At 43.1% G+C, this 24,149-nt stretch overlaps 1 protein-coding gene across 2 annotated transcripts in view; it reads right to left on the bottom strand.

Moving 5' to 3' along the window:
* The window catches only part of LOC133648689 (MAM domain-containing glycosylphosphatidylinositol anchor protein 2-like), a 562,410-nt gene that overhangs the window by 248,485 nt on the left and 289,776 nt on the right, over positions 1–24,149 (bottom strand). The window lies entirely within an intron of this gene.

Genomic DNA, 24,149 nt, shown 5'->3' on the forward strand with positions numbered 1-24,149 from the left:
ATAGCATACTTGCAAACCTTGAGACCTCCGATTCCAGGAGAAGGTGGGTGGGGGGTGAGGTGGGGCGTGGTCGGGGATGGGGCAGGAGCGAGGCGGGGGTGTGGTTGAGGGCGTGGTTGAGAGGGGAGGAGTACATTTACAGCTAGAATTCACCAACTCGAGTATTTCATATATATATATATATATATATATATATATATATATATATATATATATATATATATATATATATATATATATATATATATATATGAAATACTTGACTTTTAGTGAATTCTGGCTATATATATTAATTTTATTATACATATAAATAAAAGAAATACTTGAATTTCAGTGTTCCAGAGGCTATCCAGTAGATGGCAGTATTGTCCTGTTTAAGAGTGTCACAACATTGCTGTTTATGGCAGACAAACTGCTTTACGGTAGACGGAAACGTGACTGCTGTTGTTGTGTGTTGTTACCGCGCTGGGAGGACGTTAATGAAACTGCCTAACAATAAACCCACATAAGAAACCAAGAACTCGCCCTCGATCATTCTACAGTTATAACGTGATTGGGCAGGCACGCTGTGAATATCGTGGGAAAGCGGACGTGAAAACAGACTGTCGCCGCTGTCCCCACTCAGGTCCGCATGGAGCTGGAGGGGGCGTGGCCTCCAGCTCCGGCTGAATTCCGGGAGTTTATCGGGAGAAAATTTCTTCCGGAAGGTTATCGGGAGAGGCACTGAATTCCGGGACTCTCCTGGTAGAACCGGGAGGGTTGGCAAGTATGCATAATAGGTTATGGTCAAAAAGCTTTGGCCTTAGTAAAACCTTATTCCCTGACACCTTTGGCTCGCAGCCTAGCTCTGTTGACTATCAATCAATCAATCAATCAATCAATCAATCAATCAATCAATCAATCAATGTTTACTTATATAGCCCTAAATCACAAGTGTCTCAAAGGGCTGCACAAGCCACAACGACATCCTCGGCTCAGATCCCACTTCATTCGTTCATTCATTTTGCACCTGGCCATTTTGAAGAGGCGGAGCCCCCTACGTCAAATCCTGTTTACATCCTGTACATTACGAAGAATTTCGATGACTAGCAGCACTTCTGCCGCGTTTATTTCAACAATTGTCGTACCTTGCGCCGGTCAGAGATCACTTTTTGTGTTTAGAAACGCTTTAAACAATCATTGGTACTTTAACTTAACTTAACTTAACTTAACTTAAATGTGTCTAAACTCTCTCAGTCTCACTGTAGGGCTCCGGGCTGCGAGGCAACCGCTGAGCTAGGATTTTAGCCAGTTAGCCTCAGGCTTGCGGCCCCCTTCAGTTCTAATGGTATCAGCAAAGGGTTTTTTTTTCTGCAGCAAGTCTTTAATTGTGATGAGACCGAAAAAGATGCCACTGCGGACCTTAATTACAACGAAGGAGAGGCACTACCGGAACACAAGCCGATGAAGGATCGCCTCAAGCCACTACCTGAAGCCACTGATCGTTTATCACTCCGAAACTCCCAAAGCGTTCAACATTGCCACACATATTCCCACACACAAGGTAAGATGATTTTCCTTTTTGGAACACACCAATGAGACTTGTGTGCGTGTTGACATTTAAGCTTGCTGTAATGTTGTTTGGATATGGTGTCTTCAAAGTTTGCAGTGCAGTTTTATACTAAAATAAGGACTTGTGTGGAGGCTGGAAACAATTATTCATGTTTACATTGATTTATATAAGGAACTCTGCTTCACTGTACAAGAAGAACCAAATAAGTTTGTAACTCGAGAGTCTACTGTTTGAGTGACTAATTGTATTATTGTTAGCATTAAAATGTCAGCTTTTTCTCATTACATCATATCTTTTCGCATTTTTTTCTGTTGTTTTTTTCCGACAATATGTTGCAGGTCAACAAAACCCCTCTAATAACAAATGATACTTTGTCACCTATAACACAAAGCTGACACTGTACATTTTGTCTTTAAATGTATGTCATCTATAAGTAACCTCGGGTGTCGGTACGTCTGCTTTTAGCATTTTGTTTTTACAAAATAAAAAAAATATCAAAACGGCCCCCGTATACTTTTGAATTTTGGACACCAAAATAAATAAAGAAGTGTACTGGAAGTGTCACTGCAGGAGGCGCACAGAGTTGACGTGCAGATGGTAGAGGAAGTCCGCGTATGAGGCACCCCCATTGGGGCTCTACTATCGTTCGCAGGACGCAGGTTTGGGTCCTAAACGTAACTGAATCAAGGGCTGGACTAAGTGGGTTAGAGTGGTGCTATGACCCGCATGAGTGTGAGGTTTAGAGACAAAAATGATTGGCCAAAATGTGCGGGAAAGATGTGGGCATTGGACAAATTTGCAGGTTGTGCATAATTTGTGGGACTTGGTTGAATTTGTGTGAACCATCCATCCATCCATGTTCTAAGACTTGTCTCTCTCTGGGTTGCGGGGGTGCTGGAGCTTATCCCAGCTGGGACAATTTAGTGTTGCCAATCAACATATCCCCAGGTGCATGTCTTTGGAGGTGGGAGGAAGTCGGAGTACCAGTAGGGAACCCACGTAGTCGCGGGGAGAACATGCAAACTACACACAGAAAGACCCCGAGCCAGAGGATCAAACTCAGGACCTTTTTATTGTGAGGCACATGCATTAACCCCTGATCCACCATGCTGCCCGTGACAAATATATACAGAATTCTAACGTCACACCAATAAATCCGATGACTTTAGAAAATAAGGCTTCAATTATACTGTAGGTGGGTTGGATTGAGCAAATCAAACACTCCTTGTGACAATGCGTGGACTTTGGGGTTTGTTTTCCCGGAATGCAAAGGAAAGTTGGAGCGGGCAAGGCGTGAAGGTAAGGACATATTTATTTTAAACACTAACAAAAGGAACAAACGAAAAGCACAATGGCGGAAGTACAAACTTGGCTAATGAAAACAAAAGACTAGCACAAAGGCAAAAACTATGAACATAAAATATACAAAACTTACTGTGGCATGAAAAAACGTGCATGGAACAATGGCTTGGAATGAAAGGTAGCAGAGTTAACAGAGTTAATGTCGCCAGGCCAACCAACAGAAAAAGACAGGCTTAAATAACAGTGACATGATTGGTGACAGGTGTGAGTCAAAATGTGAAACAGGTGAAACTAATGGTTGCTATGGTGACAAAACAAGGGAGTGAAAAAGCAGGAAGTAAGTGTACAAAACCCAAACAGAACATAACTTAAACAAAACATGATCACAGACATGACACCTTGACGCCTACATGAAGTGCTGTAAACCTTCCCCAGAGCTCTTTGTAAACAAACATGGCGTGTATCTTGTGGGACTTCTTCATTGTTTCATTTTGCGTGCTATTATCCGTATATGGTGATAATGTAACCAAACTGTTTGCGAGGGTCCGACCTGTAGTCAATAAATTCCTTATTTTTCGCTGTACTCTTGTTGTGGTGCGTCCTCCGCTGTTGCCATTTCTAGTTTGAACCTAATCCGACAGTGGACTCCCTACAGAAGCGCTAAAAACTACAACAAAGATTTAGGGGAAAAAGACGCTGTCGAAGTGGAGCCACGTAAATAAGACCGCCCACAAAACTATGCATCCTGAAGATTCAGCAAGCGGCTTGAAAGCGATTTGTAAAACATAAATACATTTTCACAAAAGAACCATTACATGTTATGTACACCACAAGGACATGTTTTAAGTGTAGAAAAAGAAAACCATAATATGACCCCTTTGAGAGCTTGCGCTGGACATCGTCTTGAGAGCTTGGACTTTTGCGCTTGATACCTAACGCTCTTGACTCTAATTCGAAGGACCCAGGTTTGAATCCCAGGTGGAACTGAAATAACGGAAGGACCAGGTGGGTTACAACAATGCCATGATCTGGATGAGAGTGAGATTTAGGGGGAGTGAGTTTAATGTGGGCCTGCAAAGGTGTACATTAGTAAAACCTGATACTTTCAGAGCTCTCAAAGTGTTATTATAATAACACAAACGATCACTGAATTTTTTGTAAAAAAATATCATATCAATTCCTAGATATGGTCGAAACTATTTAAAGTGCACTACGCATAATAAACGCAACATTGTTAATATTGCCACTACGGATAATCTTAACAAAAACTCGTCAAAACAGCCCAATACCTATAATATGGGCTTTTTAAACATAAGATCATTGTCTCCCAAGGCGTTATTGGTTAATGAGGTCATTAGAGACAACAATCTTAACGTCATTGGTCTTAGCGAAACCTGGCTCAAACCGGACGAATTTTTTGCGCTCAATGAGGCATCTCCTCCTAACTATACGAATGCGCATGTTGCCCGCCCTCTTAAAAGGGGAGGGGGTGTCGCACTAATATACAATGAAAATTTCAACCTTACCCCTAACCTAAATAATAAATATAAATCGTTTGAGGTGCTTACTATGAGGTCCGTCACACCGCTACCTCTCGACCTGGCTGTTATCTACCGCCCCCCTGGGCCCTATTCGGACTTTATCAGTGAATTCTCAGAGTTCGTTGCTGATCTAGTGACGCACGCCGACAATATAATCATAATGGGGGACTTTAATATCCATATGAATACCCCATCGGACCCTCAGTGCGTGGCGCTCCAAACCATAATTGATAGCTGTGGTCTTACACAAATAATACATGAACCCACGCATCGCAACGGTAATACAATAGATCTAGTGCTTGTCAGGGGTGTCACCACCTCCAAAGTTATGATACTTCCATATACTAAAGTAATGTCCGATCATTACCTTATAAAATTTGAAGTTTTGACTCTTTGTCAACAAGCTAATAATAATAATAACTGCTATAGCGGCCGCAACATTAATGCTGCCACAACGATGACTCTTGCTGACCTACTGCCTTCGGTAATAGCACCATTCCCAAATTATGTCGGCTCTATTGATAAACTCACTAACAACTTTGACGATGCCTTGCGCGAAATTATTGATAGTATAGCACCGCTAAAGCAAAAAAGGGCCCCTAAAAGGCGCACCCCATGGTTTACAGAAGAAATTAGAGCTCATAAATTATCATGTAGAAAACTGGAACGCAAATGGCGCGCGACTAAACTTGAGGTTTTCCATCAAGCATGGAGTGATAGTTTAATAACTTATAAACGCATGCTTACCTTAGCTAAAGCTAAATACTACTCAAATCTCATCCGCCTCAACAAAAACGATCCTAAATTTCTGTTTAGTACAGTAGCATCGCTAACCCAACAAGGGACTCCTCCCAGTAGCTCCACCCACTCAGCAGATGATTTTATGAATTTCTTTAATAAGAAAATTGAACTCATTAGAAAGGAGATTAAAGACAACGCATCCCAGCTACAACTGGGTTCTATTAACACAAATACGACTGTATATACGACGGACACTGCCCTCCAAAATAGTCTCTCTATTTTTGATGAAATAACATTAGAGGAATTATTACAGCGTGTAAGTGGGATAAAACAAACAACATGTTTACTTGACCCACTTCCTGGGAAACTTATCAAGGAACTGTTTGTATTATTAGGTCCATCAGTGTTAAATATTATAAACTTATCACTTTCCTCCGGCACTGTTCCCCTAGCATTCAAAAAAGCGGTTATTCATCCTCTGCTCAAAAGACCTAACCTCGATCCTGACCTCATGGTAAACTACCGACCGGTCTCCCACCTTCCGTTTATTTCCAAAATTCTCGAAAAAACTGTTGCACAGCAGCTAAATGAACACTTAGTGACTAACAATCTCTGTGAACCTTTTCAATCCGGTTTCAGGGCAAATCACTCTACGGAGACAGCCCTCGCAAAAATGACTAATGATCTATTGCTAACGATGGATTCTGATGCGTCATCTATGTTGCTGCTTCTTGATCTTAGCGCCGCTTTCGATACCGTCGATCATAATATTTTATTAGAGCGTATCAAAACACGTATTGGTATGTCAGACTTAGCCTTGTCTTGGTTTAACTCTTATCTTACTGACAGGATGCAGTGCGTCTCCCATAACAATGTGACCTCGGACTATGTCAAGGTAACGTGCGGAGTTCCCCAGGGTTCGGTTCTTGGCCCTGCACTCTTTAGTATTTACATGCTGCCGCTGGGTGACATCATACGCAAGTACGGTGTTAGCTTTCACTGTTATGCTGATGACACTCAACTCTACATGCCCCTAAAGCTGACCAACACGCCGGACTGTAGTCAGCTGGAGGCGTGTCTTAATGAAATTAAACAATGGATGTCCGCTAACTTTTTGCAACTCAACGCTAAGAAAACGGAAATGCTGATTATCGGTCCTGCTAGACACCAACATCTATTTAATAATACCACCTTAACATTTGACAACCAAACAATTAAACAAGGAGACTCGGTAAAGAATCTGGGTATTATCTTCGACCCAACTCTCTCGTTTGAGTCACACATTAAGAGTGTTACTAAAACGGCCTTCTTTCATCTCCGTAATATCGCTAAAATTCGTTCCATCTTGTCCACTAGCGACGCTGAGATCATTATTCATGCGTTCGTTACGTCTCGTCTCGATTACTGTAACGTATTATTTTCGGGCCTCCCTATGTCTAGCATTAAAAGATTACAGTTGGTACAAAATGCGGCTGCAAGGCTTTTGACAAAAACAAGAAAGTTTGATCATATTACGCCTATACTGGCTCACTTGCACTGGCTTCCTGTGCACTTAAGATGCGACTTTAAGGTTTTACTACTTACGTATAAAATATTACACGGTTTAGCTCCAGCCTATCTCGCCGATTGTATTGTACCATATGTCCCGACAAGAAATCTGCGTTCAAAGAACTCCGGCTTATTAGTGATTCCCAGAGCCAAAAAAAAGTCTGCGGGCTATAGAGCGTTTTCTATTCGGGCTCCAGTACTCTGGAATGCCCTCCCGGTAACAGTTAGAGATGCTACCTCAGTAGAAGCATTTAAGTCCCATCTTAAAACTCATTTGTATAATCTAGCCTTTAAATAGACCCCCCCTTTTTTAGACCAGTTGATCTGCCGTTTCTTTTCTTCTCTCCTCTTCTCCCCTGTCCCTTGCGAGGGGGAGTCGCATAGGTCCGGTGGCCATGGATGAAGTGCTGGCTGTCCAGAGCCGGGACCCCGGGTGGACCACTAGCCTGTGCATCGGTTGGGGACATCTCTGCGCTGCTGACCCGTCTCCGCTCGGGATGGTTTCCTGTTGGCCCCGCTGTGGACTGGACTCCCGCTGATGTGTTGGATCCACTGTGGACTGGACTTTCACAATGTTATGTCAGACCCACTCGACATCCGTTGCTTTCGGTCTCCCCTAGAGGGGGGGGGTTACCCACATATGCGGTCCTCTCCAAGGTTTCTCATAGTCATTCACCGACGTCCCACTGGGGTGAGTTTTTCCTTGCCCGTATGTGGGCTCTGTACCGAGGATGTCGTTGTGGCTTGTACAGCCCTTTGAGACACTTGTGATTTAGGGCTATATAAATAAACATTGATTGATTGATAAAGGAAACCAGCAAGTATGTATATTTATAAAACCTCACTTCCTGACACCTGGATGGGTCAAATGCAGAGAGTAATTTCACCACACCTAGTGTGTGTGTGACTATCAGTGGTACTTTACCTTATCCGTGTCCACACACAACAATGCCACCGTTTAAGACCCCCGCCCCTCTCCATCCGCCGGCGCAACGCGACCTAGTACGCATGCCAGGACAATGCATACGTCATAGTCACCTCCAGTGTTGCTTTGTGTGCAAGTTCTTAAATGTAACTTATCTGAACAATATCCAGTGTTGTGGTATTAAAATTAACTGGAATCCAGTGTGCTGTTGGGGCCCTATTGTAGGGAATCACACCTGAGCCATCATCAATTAATCAAATCTTTATTAGACACATAAACAATGTGACAAAGAACATTTTACATCAATCAAACTAGGGATGTAGATATCTGGTCAGGACACTCCTCACTCTTTTGCCTTCACCTTCATTGTCCATTCGTTTTGGTGACTTTATATACTCTGGACCTAGACGTTGCATTGGCGACATACATGGTGGACAATAACTGATACAGTCTGCTTTGCCAGTCCAAATGCATTCGCCGTTTTCCTCGATGGCCAGGTAATACAAAGCACACACTACCTTTTTTATCACATCCACGGGAGCTCGCATTCTCGTTGTCTCTCCTTCGACAAATGGACAAAGTTGTTCGCTAAGTACAATCGCAGCTGACCCGGCCGGACAGTGGAAAGTTCTCTAGCCATCTGAGAAGTGTTGCATCCGAAATATCTGCAATCACTTTCTCTTAAGGTATTTGTGGGGAGGCGGGGCCGGAGGACCGACGGCGAGGCGTGCTGCGCCGAAGCCCGCTCCAAGATGGTGGCGAGGAGGCGGGGACGGCGAGCGAGCGGCGAGACGGGGAGCGCCGAGAGCGACGCGGCAATCGTGACCAGGTGCGGGGATCGCGCACCTGGTCACAATCAGCTGATCCCCTCGTGGTGTTTAAGAAGGCAGCAGCCGAGGACGACGGGGCAGAAGGAGGTGGAGAGCCAGGAGTGCTGGAGGAGCGAGAGAAACCGACAGCAAGACGCAGACGAAGACACGGCCGGCTGAAAAGCTGAAAACAGGCGGCGGAGCGAGGAGCAGGTGGAAGTGCTGAAAAGCATGAAATATACTTTTATTATTGAAAAATAAAGAAGTCTAAACCTGCTCACGACGATGTTGTCCTTTGAATGTCCTGCGAACCCACCCGAAAGCAAGAGTCTTCCACAGTATTCATGTGTGATTTCCACAAGCGTCTGTACATGTAGAAGAATGAGAAACACGGGCATGTTTGGATGACTTGCTTTCATATTTCCAGTGGTTAGCTCTGAGTTACGAAACCGTTTTATTATGAAGCTGTCTGTGGTGCGTTCTTTCTGGCGTCACTTCCTGTGTGGGCGCGGACTTTCTTGCGTCACTTCCTCTCCGAACTCAGTTTGTAAATGATCAATGAGTCCATACAAAGCTAAGTGCCAGAGATTCAAGAAATACAAATTTGTCCGAGGAGGGGGACCTTAAACGTTGGTTTAGTGTGGCTGAAACGGGGCTTAGACTAAATAATTATTCGTTTAAGGGGTTAACCCTTGTGTGGTGTTCATATTGTTGTTACTCAGCCAGTGTTTGTGGGTCTGATGGACCCGTTGCATTTTGTGGCTTTTAATGCCTCACAATCAAACACTTTTATGTTAAAATACTGACTTATCCCAAAAAACATATGTAATGAAATGCTTCGAGAGGCTGGTAAAGGAATACATTGTCTCCAGACTTCCCCCCACATTCGACCCATACCAGTTTGCTTATCGCCCTAACCGCTCCACAGAGGACGCCATCTCCTCTGCACTCCACCTGAGCTTAGCACATCTGGAAGGAAAGGACACACACGTGCGGATGTTGTTTCTGGACTTCAACTCAGCATTCGACACCATCATCCTGCAGCACTTGGTGAGCAAACTGGCCCCCCTTGGATTCAGTACCCCCCTATGCAACTGGCTGCTTGACTTCCTCACAGACAGACCCCAATTTGTGAGAGTGGGCAACAACACCTCCAGTGCCATCTCCCTGAGCACCGGCTCCCCCCAGGGCTGCGTCCTGAGTCCGCTGCTGTTCACGTTGATGACTCATGACTGCTGCGCCAGGTCCACTACTAACCACATTGTGAAGTATGCGGACGACACAACAGTAGTAGGCCTCATCCGTGACAACAACGACATGGACTACAGGGAGGAGGTGAAACATCTGGTTGACTGGTGCAGAACCAACAACCTGGTCCTGAACGTCGACAAGACCAAGGAGATCATTGTCGACTTCAGGAAGCACCAGTACAGCCACACTCCACTCTTCATCAACGGCACAGAGGTGGAGATAGTAAACAGCACCAAGTTCCTGGGGGTGCAGATAACTGACAATATGACCTGGTCCCTACACACCGGAGCTCTTGTAAAAAGAGCTCAGCAGCGCATGCACTTTTTGCGTCAGATGAAAAGAGCACAGCTCCCTCCCCCCATTCTCACCACATTCTACAGAGGCACTATAGAGAGCCTGCTGACCAACAGCATCTCTGTCTGGACTGGAGCCTGCAGTGCCTCAGACTGGAAGTCTCTCCAGAGAGTGGTGAGGACGGCGGAAAAGATCATCAGGACTCCTCTTCCTCCTATCCAGGAGATCGCAAAAAGCCGCTGCCTGACCAGGGCTCAGAAAATCTGCAGAGACTCCTCCTAACCCCACCAAGGACTGTTTTCACTGCTGGACTCTGGAAAGAGGTCCGCAGCCTCTGTAGCAGAACCTCCAGGTTCTGTAACAGCTTCTTCCCTCAGGCCGTAAGACTCTTGAACGCATCATAATAATCCCCTCAATTCCCCCCAAAAATGGATGAACTCGCTGGACTATAAGGACAATATAACATACATCCATAAACGTAGATGCATATGCAAAAGTGCAATATATTTATCTTTACAGTAATCTATTTATTTATATCTGCACCTTATTGCTTTTTTATCCTGTACTGCCAACCAGCTAGTGCAACGAAATTTCGTTCTTATCTGTACTGTAAAGTTCAAATTTGAATGACAATAAAAAGTAAGTCTAAGTCTAAGACCCACAAACACTGGCTGAGTAACAACAATATGAACGTTGCATGGAAATTTCTCTGCCAGTTTCTGCATCCCACAGGGATTCTTCTTTTGTGTTTCTGCACCTGCGGTTCCCACACAAGGTTGCAACATTGTTTGTCAACACTGTCTGCGCTCATTTTCCACACAAGGTTGCAACATTGTTTGTCAACACTGTCTGCGCTCATTTTCTCGCACATTTGACCCTCTGATGTTCTGTGTACCTACACTCTGTCTTCCCCGTCTAGGCCTGTTGTGTGTGTGTGTGTGTGTGTGTGTGTGTGTGTGTGTGTGTGTGTGTGTGTGTGTGTGTGTGTGTGTGTGTGTGTGTGTGTGTGTGTGTGTGTGTGTGTGTGTGTGTGTGTGTGTGTGTGTGTGTGTGTGTGTGTGTGTGTGTGTGTGTGTGCGTGTGGTACACAGAACATCAATTTCCACACTTCTATTAGCCCCGGGTCCAGTGGACCCCGGACATCTTATATGTAATAGAAATGTGTAGGGGGGTGTATGGTGTGTGTTCATTAAATATGTATTCTGATATATGTTCTTCACAGAAAATGAGCCAAAGCCAGTGAGTCTCAGTTTGAAAAATTAATTAATTGTATCATTTTTCTTTTAATAAAAATCGAAAACGGGTCCCACAGACCCGAACACCACACAAGGGTTAAACGACTTAGTGTAGACATGGCCTGAGTTGAGAGCTCAGGCTTTTTAGTTCAAAGCCAAAACTCTTCACTTTCATTTGGAGGACGCAGGTTGGAGACCCAGGCGGAACAGAAGCATGGGCTAAAACCAGGCAGTTTACGTATGGACAATTAGTCGCTAATTGCCGCCCATCCTTTATCCGCGTTTTTCACCCAATCTTCATCAAATTTGACACATGTGCTTGTTACTTCTTTAAAGGTATGTATCAAATTGTACTTCGATTCAGCTAAAAACTCTAAAGTAACGGCATGTTTATTTGTTTAATGCATGTAGGTCTTTGAGAAGTCAATCTGACTTAGGGGGCTTAACAACAGCGCCACCAAGTGGTCTATTTGTCTGAAAAGTAATACCACAGACTATAGAGTACAGTAGGAGTGCATGTTTTGACCAGTGTTGGGTTAGTTACTGAAAACCAGTAACTAGTTACAATTACTAGTTACTTTATTTTAAAAGTAACTCAGTTACTAACTCAGGTACTTACACCAAAAAGTAATGCGTTACTGTGAAAAGTAACTATTTAGTTACATATTTTTTTCCGCTATTTTTTAAGGCTCCCATTAATGCCCTTTTAGCCTTCATTTCAGTACTGTTATTGCACTGGAGAATAATACAATGTGTTGATCAACTTGACATGCATTTGCATCACTGAACTCAGAAAGCAACGTGGTCTACATACAACACACAAACAATGTGGTCTACATACAACACACAAACAATGTGGTCTACATACAACACACAAACAATGTGGTCTACATACAACACACAAACAATGTGGTCTACATACAACACACACACAATGTGGTCTACATACAACACACAAACAATGTGGTCTACATACAACACACACACAATGTGGTCTACATACAACACACAAACAATGTGGTCTACATACAACACACAAAGACAAAGATATGTTTCAAAGGGCCAATTTATTTCAGGCCAGAAAAAAATTGACAAAACTATTTTAAATAGCTGCAACATAATGGCACTTTAACTTTAACTCTAAGTAGATAGGATCTTTGATCCAAGACACAACTTACATTTAACTAAAATGTTATTTTTTTGTGCTCGACAAAAGAAAAGTATTTAGAATGTCTCCATGTTAAAATACTCGACTTCTGGCTTCACCATGATGTCTTGTTAGTTGTTATGAGAGTAGCGTATGTGTGTGTGTGTGTGTGTGACCCTTTAAGATATGACAACATGTGAGGTGAGTGACGTCAGTGAGTGAGTGGGCGAGAGAGGTGAGGGAGCGGCGACAGTGAGTGCATGCAGGTGTTCTAGCTTGGTGGATGGCTGCGTCCAATAAAGTCACAAAGTTGCAACAAACCGCCGGTCTCGTCATTCACCCTCAGCTGTAAAGACCCTCTTCCGGGTAAAGTGAAGGTTGTTAGCTTTCCCCCACCCACAGAAAGCACGCCTCTTATTTTCCACCGGTGCGCTCCAATAAAACACACTCAGATCTTCTGTTTCTAGCCGATACTACATAAAAATAACGTAAAATAACGCAGTAACGCATCATGTAGTAACGGTAACTGAGTTACTGCATATAAAAAATAACGCGTTAGATTACTAGTTACCGCCGAAACTAACGGCGTTACAGTAACGTGTTACTAGGTAACGCGTTAGTCCCAACACTGGTTTTGACACAATATCATACTTTTTTGTGGGCCAGATCTGGATTAGAAGAGTTTACTGTTTGTTTTGATTTATTCTACGGCCCTTGTAGGCTGCAAACAATGCTAAAAAAATACCGCTTATCCATTTTTACAAGATATAACTACATTGCAACATGAAATAAATTAAAAAACACATTATGGGCTTTTAGTTGGCTGCCTTGCTCAAACGCTTCTCATTGTGTGCACTCCTGCAAATGTTAGTCGCTTTTTTCCCTCCAGCCTTCATCCAAATCTCCATTTCCTACCATTTTACCTGACCATTAATATTAAATAGCAAGCAGGCCATGCCGTAAATTCACTACACGTGTGTACAAGCGAGATAAATGGCGGCATGACTTCTCCGGCTTGTTGTAAATGTTACCGGACTGCGTCGGCGACTTGTGCGGATGTCTTGAAAAACAAACAGCGGAGAGAGTGCAATGTGAAAAGTGTTCACTTGGTTAGACTTAATCAGGCAGCAACTTTCCGATAGCCAATGCCTGGCAAAAGTCACATGAATGTTTAATGCGGGCCTTCCGGAAAACAGAACTTTCCCATTTGCTGAATAAATAAACTGTCTCTTTCTCTCTCACGATTGTTGCACAATTTTCACAACATCCTACATGTTTCACTAGTGTGTTTGGGTTGGTGTGTACACGGGGGTCCAGAGGGCTGACCGACAATCCGACCTCAAAGTCAAAGTAAAAGCAACTTGACTTACCTTGCTAAACTAATATGAATAATAACAACATGAAAAGAGATCAAATTCACTACAAATAAGGATGCATCCAGCTATTAGATGTTTAAATATGCAGCAAAGGATTTATACATCATTTGCATTGGACTATTTTAAAATGTATTATTATTATTTTTATTGCATTTAATCCGACTAAAAGAAACAAAGTAACAAAAATCGTTGCTAGGTAGACTGAAGGTAGAAGTGTACACAATATCAATGTTGACATTAGCACTTTATTCTACAATGTACAACATAGTAATCAATTAATGAAGTATAATACCTCTTTAGTTTAAATTGTCCTTGATTTTTTTTTTTTTAATAAATATTCTTGAAATGTTATTAAGACTCCAAAAAAATAAGAAACCGGTTATATGTTATACTAACCAGTTTTTAGCCATTGAGTTTGTTAGTTGACCTCCCAAAGAACTAAAATTGATATTTGAATGTTTAATTAGCAAAAAAAAATATATTTGGAGAATATTATATTTGACAACAAAACAAAAATGTAAACCCCTTAATTTTCTGTGCAAAATTAGAATTGATTATAAATGTTTGTATTATGACAGTGTCCCATTTGTCATGGGGAAACACAATTACATAAGATGGGCTTGATTGCTGATCAATCGATCAGGTGAATGATATTAACTGCCAATGGAATGCACTGAAAACGAGTGTTGGCACTCATCAGGGTAACATTATTTTGATCGGTTATACACACCCAGTGATATTGAAAGGTGTCCTGATACAACTGATTTGATTCTTGTTTATATTGACAAATGTGCTGTTTTAGACTCCAATATTGTTCAGTTAGGACATTTATTAGGTATGTCTAGCTTGTGTGCTAGTGTGTGCTTAGGTGTTGTGTAGGTGCTGACTCCTAGTAGCCTACAGGCTACAATGTATTTTACTTTTTTAAATGACTTGACTAAAATACAAAAATAGACCAACCTTGTGTGCTTATTGGAGGACATTTAGATGTTAACTGTCTGTCAAGCTTAGCACAAGTAAACACGCTGCAGGAAACGCTTGTATCGGACATTATGTCGGACATTTTACATGCACGCCGATAAAACCCATTAAAAGCAATTGATTCAGAATCATAATAAATTAGAATTATTGCAAGACAAGAATTGCAAATCGGATGTGAATATTTTTTTTTCCCAGTATGCAATGTCGCTGTCCATTCTATAAATCTTACAACTGGAAATTTGAATGAAAATGAACAATTATGGATGCACGCTGCGTCCATTTTGAAATCCCACTTCTGTCACCAAATGTGGTTAAGTCTCATTAGGTACTCAGAACATCACTCTACGAAGGATTAGTGATAAAAAAATGTTTTTATTTTTTTGGCTGATATCTAACCAAAGTAATGACTGGTCACTTCATATAAATATCACCACAAAAATATTCCTAGCCCATTTACAGCTCTGTCAGACAAAAATATACATTTTCCCATGCTTTATTATTGTCACCCATGGGCCGTGGCATATGATTTTAGTGCTGGGCTGGTACCAACATTTTGTGGGATTCAAATGCCAGACAGATGTTCAATGTGCCCTCCTGCACATAACTGTTGCAAACAGCCCATTTGCAGCTAATGGGAGTCATAATTGGAGCCTTCAAAGCCCTCTAAAACAAATTCAAAACCCTCCATCAGCATTTTATATACACACTGCAAGTATATATATATACTGTAGTAACAGACACGTTCATAACAATATGTAATATGTACAATATTTATAGTATTTTGGTCATTTTAAGCATTACCTGAACTTATTTTACTCAGAGCATTTATTTCCATTTCCAAAGCATCGCACTTCCAACTTCCGGCAACAAGTGCTTGTGCGTTCTAATCATGGCAGACTTGTTAGCTAACAATGAAAATGGCTATTTTTTGACGAATGAGGATTAACAACCTTATCTTTTTGAAGCTGAATATACGGAGGATGAACTACTGGTTATAGAAGCGAGCACAAGGAGAGGCTGAAACGTTGGAGCAGATGGAAGCCGAGTGAATGAGGTTGCAAATGTGGAACTTGGAGACAAGCTATGCCAACATAAATGGCGTGCTTACCCAAAATCAACTGGAGAAAAATGTCCCCAGTCAAATTGACCAAACGTACAACTGTCCATCGAGTGAGTCACTTTAATATTGATTATGTTACACGCAGCACATAATGCTTGTTATTGTCACGGTCCGGGCGCGCGTCAGTGCGCATTCATCTGTGCGCTGCACCGAGCGCAGCTCCGAGAGCGAGCAATGCGCGCCCCAGACCAGCGGCAGCGAACAGCTGCAATCAATCTCCGGCAATCTTCACACCTAGAGCTGATGATCAGACCTGCCTTCAAAAGCCCGCACAACCTGCCATCCGTCACCGGAATATAACCTTCTGTTGGCTTAGCGATCATTGTGCCTTATGCAATCTTGCTCTCTCTCTGTTTTTTTCCCCCGTCATATTGATTGTCTCTTGTCCACCTTGTCGATCCTACTGCAGACCTCCGTTCCCGTGTTGACGTTGCTGTGTGTCTCGTCATTCCTCGTCATCGTCCCCCTGCTTCCCCCCAAATTGTAGACTGTTTATATCTTTCAAAGGGGTAAACTCATAAGACCCTATATCCCCTTGAGAGCCGGCGTCATCGTTCATTTTGGCACAACTTACATGGAATGAAAACAAAATTACACCACTTGCTTTTACACATCTACCGAGAGACACACTAGTGTTACACCACAATAATATCGCACCGTGAGATTTTGATACCATTACATCCCAAATTATTTACAGGGTTTGTGGACAAAATAGAGAACCTTTCTGTCCACTAGGACACAGACCTCTTGACACCTCTCTCTCCGCCCCATGGACCTCCCGCTTGTCTCACAGACATTCATCTGTCTTGTCCCCGCTCTCGATACAACACTACGGTAAAACACTCAAGTAATTCCCACACGTAGTCTACACCACCTTCTGTCCACTAGGACACGGACCTCTTGATGCCTCTCTCTCCGCCCCATGGACCTCCCGCTTGTCTCACAGACATTCATCTGTCTTGTCCCCGCTCTCGATACAACACTACGGTAAAACACTTAAGTAATTCCCACACGTAGTCTACACCACCTTCTGTCCACTAGGACACGGACCTCTTGACGCCTCTCTCTCCGCCCCATGGACCTCCCGCTTGTCTCACAGACATTCATCTGTCTTGTCCCCGCTCTCGATACAACACTACGGTAAAACACTTAAGTAATTCCCACACGTAGTCTACACCACACACTCTTGGATATTAGTTCACACTCCTTTTACTTAGTTTGTGTTATTATTGTTTAATTATTATATATATTATGTATATATATATAATAAAGCATAGAGCTTTACTGCCCCCTTGTGGAACTGTACTGTCACAACTCCTTCCAACCATAACACTTATTACAACTACATAAACTGCCAAGCTAGCTGTGTACAAACAGAACATGAAATGAGGGCTAATACTTTACAGATACTTTAATATTTATGATCATGTTTTTCAGTCAGCACAGATTGGTGTCCTATCACATTGTGTTGTGCATTACAAAATCGCAAGGCGATGTGTTACTAAGCTGGAAAAAAACATCCTCAGTGTTCTCTCTTACAGTAACAATGTCGCTACAGCTTGGTTACTATACAGGTACTGCTCCCCAAGGGGATGGGTCAAATGCAGAGGACACATTTCACCACACCTAGTGTGTGTGTGACAATCATTGGTACTTTAACTTTAACTTTACTAAACGTAAATTAAGTATTGTTGGTGTTTTTTGGATGCATTTTTAAAGTGAATCAAATGTGGAATTGATTGCTCCCATTAGCTGCATTGCTAGCCACCAATTTTTACAAATTAGAATGCAAAAGAAAAGGAAAAGTGTTTGTCTTCTTGTCTCTCACAAGGATTGTGAACAATGGGCAAAATTCCCAAAAAAAAGTGCAGTTCCCCTTTAACTCTCAATTTCTCCAATTGATCCATTTGATTCACACTCTTGTGAGGCATTTGGGAATCCTGCTAGTGTCACCAATTTTGGTTCTGCGCCTCAGAAAGGGCTGGTGTAGGGTTCTGTAGAATGTCACTAAAAAAAAGCTCAGACTTCCACCAAGGCTGAAAATGTTAAACACATGCCAGTTTTTACCTATTTTCCATAAACAAAAAAACACTCTACCAAGTGCTTGGTGTCTGTAAAAAGTGTTAACGTTATTGCTGAAATAGCACAATGGATGAGTCTTCTGAATGGTTGCAGTGGGTTTGCATGTTTCTCCTACGCTTTAATACGTCTGGGAATAACAAGAGTCCAGGGATGTTCACACAAAGTGAGAAATAAGGCGAGCATAGAGAGCTCATGTCAACACAACAGCACCTCAGGGGAGCGTCTTAGCAGGACACACGCCGACTTTCGGCTTGTGGAACACACACAAACACACACACACAAACACACACACACACACACACACACACACACACACACGCACACACGCACACACGCACCCGCACACACACACACACACACACACACACACACACACACACACACACACACACACACACACACACACACAGCAAACATGCAAACGAGAGAGGACGTTCCGATGTGTTTTGCCTCATTGGTGCTAATGTATTCTCTCTGAGCCTTTGTGTGGACAAGATGAAAGATGCTGCTCACTCAGAAGGAATCATTATCCTCCAGCCGGGGCCAACGGACAGCTCGTTTTTCAGCGTCCATCTCGCAGCTGGCAACCCGCTGCCTCTCTCTCTTCGCTCTCTTCTAAGGGGAACATCAGCATGCCAGGCTGGACTTGTGTCTCCCTGGCCAGATGGAAGCTCCTCTCTCGCCTCCTCAAGGTTAAACCAGGTCGACGGACATCAGGTGCGGACACCTTTCATCCTTCCATTATCAGCCTCGGCATGCACATGGAAGAAAAGTCCTAAACGCTGCTTTCAACCTTCAGGCGGACTTTTGTGTTGGTGTCGAAAGCTTTGCAAACACACATTTATGATATTCCACCTTTAAGAGTGTGTACTAAATTTGGTCCTTTTATAGGTACCAACTAAATTCCGTCGGTACTACAGAGTACCAATTCATGGAACCTCAAACGTTACGATATTTCAATACCTTTGTTACATGTTAAGTCCCTTCCAGTTGCAGACTTGGCACTGGCTCAAACACTTGGCGAGAAAACAGGCATACCCGTAGCAGGTTGCCTTTGGGTAGTGTTGTAATTTCCCATTCCAACAAAGCAAGCATGCCTGATAGAAAGCGCTCAGAAGTAATGCTCAACTTTCCAATTTACATCGGATACACAATATTCGTGCTATTGATGCATGAGTAATTTTACATGGTAGTGAAAACTGCAACTAAGATGCACCTTACAATCAAATATCTGTCATGTGATAAGTACAATACTCACAGACAAGACTGGAAGAGTCGACCTAATGGCAAATATTACTTTCTAACTACGGCAACACACCAAGGACAAACTGAAACAAATGCATACTTGTAAATGACACTCAAAATGATGAATAAATGATAAATGGGTTATACTTGTATAGCGCTTTTCTACTTTCAAGGTACTCAAAGCGCTTTGACACTATTTACACATTCACCCATTCACACACACATTCACACACTGATGGCGGGAGCTGCCATGCAAAAGCGTAAGAAAAAAATATATGACAACTGGACAGCACCGTTTTCTCTATCACAAAACGGTTAAATGTTCCATTATACAATTGTATTCACCTTATGAACACACACAAACATACTGAAAATTGGTACTGAAAATTGGTACTGTAACTGGTACCGATACCAATTTCCAGATACCTGAGCATTGCTTCCATACCTGTTTAAATATGAAAGGTACCCAGCCCTACCCACATTGCCATTAAATACGCCACTCACACATGCAAAAATTTATTCCAGAGCTAATCCGACGAGAGTCACTCACATGTTGAGCTTGACAACCAGCTTTGCAACAAAAAGAACAAAAAACAGAGCCATGCCGCAGTGATTGCCGCTAAACATAAACAGCAGAGTGGCATTGGAGGAGTACTGGCATGGACAAAGATTGTCCCTCCAAACACCAGCAAGCCTTCCAATCAGGTTGTATGTTTCACATTTTTGCAAAAACACATGTTATGCAAGTTTGGAAACAGTTGTCGGTGTCCTCATTCAATTATTTTTATTGTTGGTAAATCTGGTAAATTAAAGCAATAACGTCATATAAATTGGAATTTGATCAATACTGGCAGGAAAATCAAAACAAATAAGTTACTAATAATGCACACTTTGGTTAGGTGCCTCATCAAATCAAATCAAATCAAATCAACTTTATTTATAAAGCACATTTAAAATTTACCACAGGGGTAGCCAAAGTGCTGTACAATGGGCAGGTTAAAAGATAACACAAAAGAGACGAGTAAGCACACTACAACAAAAACAGAGCAGGATAAAAAATAAATAATTAAATAAATAAAACATAAAAAACATGTTCACAGCAGGTGCATTGTGGGACGCCATAGCAGGATGGAGATCACTCAGTGTTAAAAGCCATGGAATAAAAGTATGTTTTTAAGAGTGATTTAAAAACAGGAAGAGAGGAGGCCTGTATAACACTCAGAGGTAAGTCGTTCCAGAGATTGGGAGCAGCAGCGGCGAAAGCTCTGTCACCTCTAAGCTTCAGCCTTGTGTCGGGGACCTTCAATAGCAGCTGATCGGCTGATCTTAGGGTTGGGGGGGTTGGGGCAGTAAGGCTGAAGGAGGTCGGAGAGATAAGTTGGAGCGAGGTTGTTTAGACATTTAAAAACAAATAGTAGGAGTTTAAAATGTATTCGGTAATGCACAGGGAGCCAGTGAAGGGACGCTAGTATAGGGGTGATGTGCTCATGCCTGCGGGTCTGTGTTAGCAGACGAGCAGCAGAGTTCTGCACGAGCTGCAGGCGGGCGAGGGAGGACTGGCTAATGCCTACATACAGGGCATTGCAGTAGTCAAGACGAGTCGAGATAAAGGTGTGGATTAATTTCTCAAGATCATGTCCTGACAGAAACGGCTTCACTTTCGCTATTTGGCGTAGTTGATAAAAGCTTTTTTGTATGACGCTGCTGATTTGTTTTTAAGTTTGAAAAACAGCCATGTCTCCGTCACACAGAGGAAGTCCAATCCGCGGGAAGGGAAGAAATCCTTCAGGATAAACGTTTTGTTTGTCAAAGATCTTGCGTTAACAAGACCGAACCTGGCGGGGGCCGGCACGTCCAAGGCAGCAGCTGATCCGGGTGGGGCCCGACACAGAGCCCGCAGGTGGCGGGAATTCATCCCGCGCTTCCGGGGGCGGGTACAGCAGGAGCGATAAATAAATGGTAAATGGTTATACTTGTATAGCGCTTTTCTACCTTTTTAAGGAACTCAAAGCACTATTTCCACATTCACCCATTCACACACACATTCACACACTGATGGCGGGAGCTGCCATGCAAGGCGCTAACCAGGATCCATCAGGAGCAAGGGTGAAGTGTCTTGCTTAAGGACACAACAGACGTGACTAGGATTGTAGAAGGTGGGGATTTAACCAGTTACCCTCAGATTGCTGGCACGGCCACTCTCCCAACTTCGCCACGCCGTCCCCAGCAGCAGGAACGATGGTGGCAAGCTTCTCCCTCCAAACCGACGATAGAAACAAGCCAGGAGCCAATGGAATCCAGCGAGCGTGGGTGCAGGAAGAGACCAGGTGCCGCACCATTCCTCCTTCGGGAAGCCACGGGAAGCCGGGCCAGGAGTGCCCTAACTTTCACCAGCTGGCCGCCACGTTTGCCGCGGTGCCGGTGACGCTTCCGCCGGGGGAGAGGAGCCAGGAGGCGGGAAAGGAAGGCAGGAATCCGGCCGGGTGAGTGAAATGACTGGGACGTTGAAAAACCAACGTCGAAGTTGATCATATCCGTGGGAGTGGGGCAAAGATCCAACAGCGTTTGCCGGTCATACACAAGCAGTGAGCTGACAGAGACGACAACAGACGCAAACAGCACAAAAACGAACAGAGCTGACAGCAAGAGACGGCAGGCCAAAGCACATACTGGCGCCATCTTGGAAAAGATGGCGCCAGTATATAGGGTATATAGAGGGCTCAGAACATCACTCTGTCAAGGCCGAAGCATTTTGATAAATGCTAGACTTTGTTGTGTAGTTTTGTGGAAATGAACAACATTTAAAATGCATTCCTATATGCAATGTTGCTGTCCATTTAACAATCCCCTTAAGTCGTACAACCAAGAATTTGATTTGAAAAAAATCAGTCACTTTTATTTTACAGCGAATCCCACTAGGTTCCTTCCGGGATCCAGCTTCTCACACCAAATACTGTTAAGTAAATGGCTTATACTTGTATAGCGCTCTTCTACCTTCAAGGTACTCAAAGCGCTATGACACTATTTCCACATTCACCCATTCACACACATATTCACACACTGATGGCGGGGTATGCCATGCAAGGCGCTAACCACGAGCAGGGTGAAGTGTCTTGCTCAAGGACACAACGGACGTGACTAGGTTGGTAGAAGGTGGGGATTGAACCAGGAACCCTCAGGTTGCTGGCACGGCCACTCTCCCAACTGCGCCACACCGTCCCCTCAAATTGGGCTCAGAACATCACTCTGCCAAAGCTAATACAAGTTAGTCTTGGCCTGTCTGCAAGACAATTATGGTTTGCACAAATACTGTAAATTCTGCTTGTGTAGTTGTGTGTAAGTTGACAACATTCAAATGGGGTCTTGAGTGCATGGAATGTCGATATCTATTGAACAATCCCCCAAAGTCAACTTGGAATTTGATTAAAGATAGCTTTAAAATAAATCAATGAAATACACTCTAGAGCAGGGGTCCTCAACTTGAGTTCAAATACAATACAATACAGAACATTTTCTCATGTGAAGGTCCGGGGACCGGTCAAAATAGAACCACTCTGTCAAAACGTCAACTACTTCAATAATGAATGACTACAGATCCAGGTCCATGATTTGCTTTGAACTCAGGTGGTGGTCCACCAGTTAGTCAAAACTGTCCCTGCTCGACAGTGATCTCATTTCTGTTACCGGATATGGTTCAGTGCACTGAATGACACTGCATGTCACTCCATCGAGCTAATGACGAGCGATCGTAATCCAATTGTTAGTCTTTGCAAAGCCGTACTGGTTGACTTCAAAACTTCAGATGCTGGTTGTCCACTTTTTAGTAACCCTTAGTTACCAAACTGATGAACACAGAGAAATCCAAAACAAGTCCGTAGTCAGGCTCACTGGGTCCATTCTAGGATTGCACTTCTATTACCAAATATGGTCATGTGTTTAGCACAATAAAGAAAGTAAGGTAGATGGTTAATTGGAAGATGGTTAAAAGGATGCAGTGGTGAGAGAGTGATGCCATGCCAGCAGCTTGCCGTGAAGGCCGTGCCCTGGAAGGCTGTCTGGCTGGTGGGAGAGTATGGCCGATGATGCTACCATCTGCTGGGGGAGGGATGTGTGTATTTTACTCACACACGTTTCACACACACCACAAAGTGGTTAGGGGAGGGCTTCTCAAGGACGGGTGAGGGCGGGCACACATGCTAAAGCTGCAGGGCGACGCTGTATGCAAAGTATGCAAAAGTGGCCCCCGATGTGACGAAGCTTCCTGATGCTTTTGGACACATTCTAAACACACAGGTACACACAGACACACACACACACACACACACCCTCAGTTATACAACTGTCACTTCCTGCTTGATACTGTTTGCAAACATTTCCGCCTGGGATGGACAATGCATAATGCAAACATGGTGTTTCCTGGGGGCCAAACACACGTTTGGACAGTGACAAACATGTGACGAGATTGACCATAACAACCACAGCACTTCCCAAAATATGCCTCAAAAGTCAAACCAAACAAAACCTTATGAGAGAACAGAGGGAGTAGTTTGACTCAATTTTACTTTTATTTGATTTTAATCACACAATGGTTAACTTCTTTTTATATTTGCATGTGTCACTCATTATCCTACATAGCAGTTGTGGATTCATGTTTCCTGTTGTGTATCACTTCCTGTGCAGCACTCCTATTTCTTTGTTTCCACTTCCTGTTTGCTTCTATTTTCCACTTCACCTCTGGTGTGACAATTAAGGGGTTTCTTATGCTTATGGTTCATTCCATTCTGTTTGCTTCTGTTTCTACATTTATGTGTGCACAATATTCTGCTAGCTTATAATATAATATAGTGTTAGCATTATACTGTCTATTTGCCTTCTGCCTCACTGTATTCACCGGCAGCCTACTGCGTCAACCACGCTAGTGCTCCCTTATTTTTCCATTATCAAATTACTTTTTATCTGCACATAGCCTGCCGTCTCCGCATCCTGGGGTGACGCCGCCA

This window comes from Entelurus aequoreus, linkage group LG04 (assembly GCF_033978785.1).
Source record: "Entelurus aequoreus isolate RoL-2023_Sb linkage group LG04, RoL_Eaeq_v1.1, whole genome shotgun sequence".
NCBI lineage: Eukaryota > Metazoa > Chordata > Actinopteri > Syngnathiformes > Syngnathidae > Entelurus > Entelurus aequoreus.